The following is a 5,396-nucleotide window of genomic DNA, read 5'->3' as shown; positions in this document are numbered from 1 at the left end:
CGTGGGTTTCCTCCGGGTACTCCGGTTTCCTCCCACAATCCAAAAATATACTGCTAGGCTAATTTGTCTCCCAACAAAATTAACCCAAGAATGTCTGTGTGTGCGTGTACATGTGGTAGGGAATATAGATTGTAAGCTCCACTGGGGCAGGGACTGATGTGAATGGTCAAATATTCTCTGTAAAGCGCTGCGGAATCTGTGTGCGCTATATAAGAAACTGCTAATAAATAATAAATAAATAAATATCCACTTGGTTACAGATCTTCCCTCAATCCACTATTAAACAATTACTACGATCATTTCAATATTCATGGGAGACGCTGCCTTCATCCATGTATAGGGAAATGTTCTACAATATCTTTCATAATGGTTACCTCTCCCGGCACAGACGATATGTAATGGGTATTTCTGACACAGACTCTGCCTAAAGTGTGGCAGACCAGGTGTAACATTTAAACATTCAATGTGGGACCGCCCATTGATTCTCTGTTTTTGGAAACAAGTACAGGGATTCTCGGTGACAAACTTATTGAGTAACCTCCCTTTGACGACCGAATGGGCACTTTTGGGTGCCTTTTCTCCTAATGTTCCAATCTTGCCAGAGAGCAAAAATGCTCATCATATCGGCAGTGGCCCGCAAATGGATTCACGCTGAGCCCCCAACTATCCAATTGTTTAGACTAGAGCAAAACTTTTTTCATGTTTTTCACATGGAGTGGGTGGAGACCTCCCTCCAGAAGGAAAAATACACAGAAAAATTCTTTCAAATATGGGAAGGTTTTATTGATTCACTGTCCTCAGATCTTAAAACACAGATCTACAAATGCTTCCGCTCCACTCAATGGTACGAGACCAGAGTTCTTTTGGGGGATGCCCCGATTGATCTTCCTAGGCCTTGTTCATAGATTACGCAGTGTGATCCTCCAGCCATGTCATGTCCATCTGAACTCATTGTTCCGTGTATTATGACACACTAACAGCCGTGGTTTATCAACTTGCTAATTGAATAATTATCACACTTGTATATTTATATATGTGTATGCAATTCAAAATTGGTATTCTTGTGATGCTCAGTCCTTGAATAAAAATATTTTGAAAAAAATAATAATAATAATATATAGGTGAAGTATCTGAGTTTAAAGCAGGCATGTCCAAACTTTGGCCCTCCAGCTGTTGTGAAATTACACATCCCAGCATGCCTTGCCATAGTTTCAGCATTCCCTAATAGCAAAGGTGTGGCAAGGCATGATGGGACCTGTAGTTTCACAACAGCTTGAGGGCCATAGTTTGGACATGCCTGGTTTAATGCATTTTGCAAACTTGCACGTAATTGAATTCCCCTGTTACTCATTTTATCAATTAAGGTACCAAAAGGAACAATGCATCCAGACACCCAGAATACAGGTTGAGTATCCCTTATCTAAAATGCTCTGGACAACAAGCATTTTGGATGAGGGATTTTTCCGTATTTTGAAATATATTTTTTTTCCATACTTACTTAGTCCCCTGGTGGTGACCCGATGGTCCCCCGATGTCCACGGTGTTCCCTGTCCTTCAGGATCCTCTTCAGCAGCATCTCCAGTCCCAGGGGTGTATCGCTCGAGTGCGCGGGAGCACCAGTGATGTCACCGTCGCGCCCACGCACTCATGCTATGCACCCCTGGGACCAGAGAAGTCGCTGAAGAGGATCCTGAAGGCCATTGTGGACATCGGGGGACAAGGTAAGTATGAAAAAAAGGGTTTAAGGGGGGAAACACCCCCCCCCCCCCCCCAAAAAAAAAATACCAACCCCAAAATATTCAGAAATACCATGGTTTTGGGAATATATCAGTTTTTGGAATACACAGATAAGGGAGACCCGACCTGTACCGACACTAGCATTTTATATAGCCGTTTCTGTTGCTAGTCTGGGTAAAAAGCTAAGGACATGTATATGCTATGGTTGCCCTGTGACATGCATTGTAGCACGCATCACTGTGCTTAATCTGTGACTTTATGCCAATTCTTTTCCAACATATATACTAACCCTATATACCCACTGTAGCTGCATTCTATATGAAAACTTGTATGTGGCTAAGATGAAAATAAGATCTGAAATTCAGGAAAAAGTACAAAAGTATGAGAATTGCTTCCCACAGCGGAACATTTAACCATGCCGTGCCTCATTATATCAGACAAAAAGATAAGGGGTATATGTGTGAGAAGCAGAGGATGCAGGAATCATTTACAACCAGCCTGGTTTTGCCTTGTAAATTATTGCCACTTTAAAAATCATCATGGTTTACCAAGTGTTATACTATATGCCAATAGTTATATTTTGATTTGGGGCCATGCTTATTATTGGCATTGTCATTTGTATGGTGGAAAAGCCATTCATTGTCTTTTTTTTAATTTTTATTATTTTTGGTCTAGAACTGTAGTTTGGTTCACAATCAACCTTTCATAAGGAAATGTGAACAGGGTGTAACATCTGGACCTGCTCTGTCTCCTGTGAAATATCAGATGCTGTGTGGTGGAGAAGGGACTTATGTGAGGTAGGCGAGTAACACTGTAATGTACACTTTGGCTGTGTGCTAGACAATCAACACAAACACAGCTGTGTGTGTACAGAGAAGAGTGACACAGCCTCACACACACATGTCATGACCTAGTCATGTCTTTACAAGTCTAGAGCTGCTGTGTGATAATCTGTATGTGCCTGTGTAACGAAAGAAATCAATGACATTGTGCTCTTTGTGTAAAATGAGTAACTTATTGGTGTGAATAATGTTTTTTTCTAGTAAAGCATTCTGAGTGTGTGCCATAAGCAAGTATTATCCAGGGACAAGATGCAATAGATTTCTATGTAAAAATAACATATAGTTAAAATTACAACCTGAAGTCACTTTAGTTAGTTGATTGTTAAAATATCTAGGAAAAATGCAATAATAGAGGCAAATAAAATAAAACACATAAAAGTAGTATAACCAAGGTTGGAAAACGATGGAACTCTGGCTCATAAAGCAAAACTTACTGTAGGTAGTGATACCAATGTAACCTCCATCTGTTCCCAGTTTGCTCTTAAAATTAAGTATATGTGGTCTGCTGCATGCATACACTGCTTATATGCCATTCATTCAGCAGCTGATGTAGGAGGCAACAGTGGCATTTCTAGGATCCTACAGTACAGTACATATGATTTGCATTGGGGTCCAGAGAGGCCATGTTTCACCTCTGTGTAATAGACAGAGCAGTATTCCTCATGTTTGCTGCAGGTGCCATGTGTGATATACACATATATAAGTGCCACCTAAAGGACTAAAACAGGGGGCATAGGTCCCTAAAGCCCACGCTTGGTCAGCAAATGGACTACCCCGTCCACTTGTGCTATGGACTTTGTCCATGTTCAATAAAGTTGTGTAAGAGAGGGGAAGGAGGGGTTAAAGGCCAGGAGGCGGGGGTTAAGGTAAAGAGCGCGCGGAGTGAAGAGAGAGGAGAAGCAGGGAGTGTGTGGCTGGCGGTACCTGAAGGCAAGGGAGAGCTGGATGATCGGCCGCAGACGGGGACGCCGAGATGGAGTGACGCTGGCGCATCACAAGGTGCCCAGATACAGCGCAACCCAGCACCGCAGGGTAGAAGGAGAGAGGCGCCGAGAGGGGGCGGGACATCTGAAGCGGCAAGAGGAGAGAGACAGCCGGCACCTGAAGCAGCCGCACGCAGAGAGAGGGAGCCGCTGCTGGCGGTGATTGACAGGAGAAGAGCGAGGGGAGCCGCGCTCCCAGACCACTGCCTGAGCCGCGGCAACAGCAATAGGGACGCAAGGCATGCTGTGGAGAGAGTGACAGCAGGCGCCCGCAGCAGAGACCGGCAGAGTTGTGGCCCCCACAAAATGTGAGTAATTGAACCCAAGGGGGCACCCAGCGCACCTTACCCTGCTAGAGGACCACCCACCTACTGTAGAAAAGGATTACATAAAGGATCAGCCTAGTCCCCGCAGAGACCCTTGCATCCCCAAGGACTTGCATATCCCCAGTCACAGAAACCTTGGGCTGTTAAGGAGGGGCCTCCATCTTGAGTTATGTCGCCCCTGCCATACCTCTCTGACAATACAGGGATGAAGAGACTGACTGGGTTGGCTGGAGTTGTTCAGGGAGCACCTGCAGGACATTGATACGCTTAGTACCGGATAACAGCCCTTCAGTCCTTATAGAAGAATTAGTGGAGATTACCGTCCTATAACCAAATTGACTGCTAGTTTATACCCCAAGGACTGGGCTCTATTGGATGCTGACAGGAAGGGGACTGCTGCAGAAAGTGTCAGTTGTTATCCCGTTTGAACAGACCCCTGTGGATTACAAATATTCAGTACAAGTTTATAGTCCAAAAAAGGCACTGACGCTTTGGGATCTCTGCAATAGACTCTAGACTTTTAAGGGGTGATTGAACTTTCCTCTCCCAGGGATTCCATAAGGACTAACGGTGATATCACCCAGGTACAACCAGTGCACTATAAAATATGTATTATTGCGCAATAATAATTCTGTTTATCTTTGTCTATGCACTAGTAATTATCTGTGTTGTTTTGTGCCGATGTGATGCTAAAGTTATATGACGTTGAAGGTGAAGCATAGGCAGTTTTTATAAGATATAGAGGAGAAAGTGATTTATACTATTAGTCGTTTAAATTTGTTAGCTAAGGCCAGGTTAGCCAGCCAGGTAGCGAATTATTTGACTGTCATAATATATTACTTATTGTTCTTGAAAGCGCAGGTTGCCCGATACTGCGCAAATAAAGTGTTAACCCCTTCTGAACCACTCTGAGTCTCCTGCCTCCAATCCTCAACGACACAGAAGAAGCAGTACCATTCGAGCAACAACACCGTAAGAGGAAGCACACCATTATACACCACCTGTGGTTATCACACATGGAGTTTTATTGGGGGGTAAAATGTCCCTGTCACTGGTGGCATACTGGAATATGACTTTTGTTTTTGTTTTTTTGTTATTTTTTCCAATTTTTCTGCTCATGCTCTTCAAGACTTTAACTACTGTTGTAGCGTAATAAATAGTATACTGAGTAAAGTTGAGACTGGATAAGTAACATAGTAAACAAGGTTGAATAAAGACATTTGTTCATCAAGTTCAAACGTTCTGGGGGGGGGGGATTTACTAAGATGGGTGTTCTATTACAGATGGGATGTTGCTATGGGCAACCAATCAGAATCTACTTATTTATTTAGCTCCTTCTAGATGATAATAGATAAAATCTGGTTGCCCATAGCAACATCCCATCTGAAATAGAACTCCCATCTTAGTAAATGTACCTCTAGGTGTGATAACCTCCCCCAGGATTATACACTAGGAATCAATATTTGGTTAACTACTAAGTTGTGTTGGCCATATTTTGCCTGCTGTTC

The sequence above is a fragment of the Crinia signifera genome, chromosome 4 (genome assembly GCF_055691185.1).
Source record: "Crinia signifera chromosome 4, ASM5569118v1, whole genome shotgun sequence".
Lineage (NCBI taxonomy): Eukaryota > Metazoa > Chordata > Amphibia > Anura > Myobatrachidae > Crinia > Crinia signifera.
Note: the sequence above shows the minus strand (reverse complement) of the source record.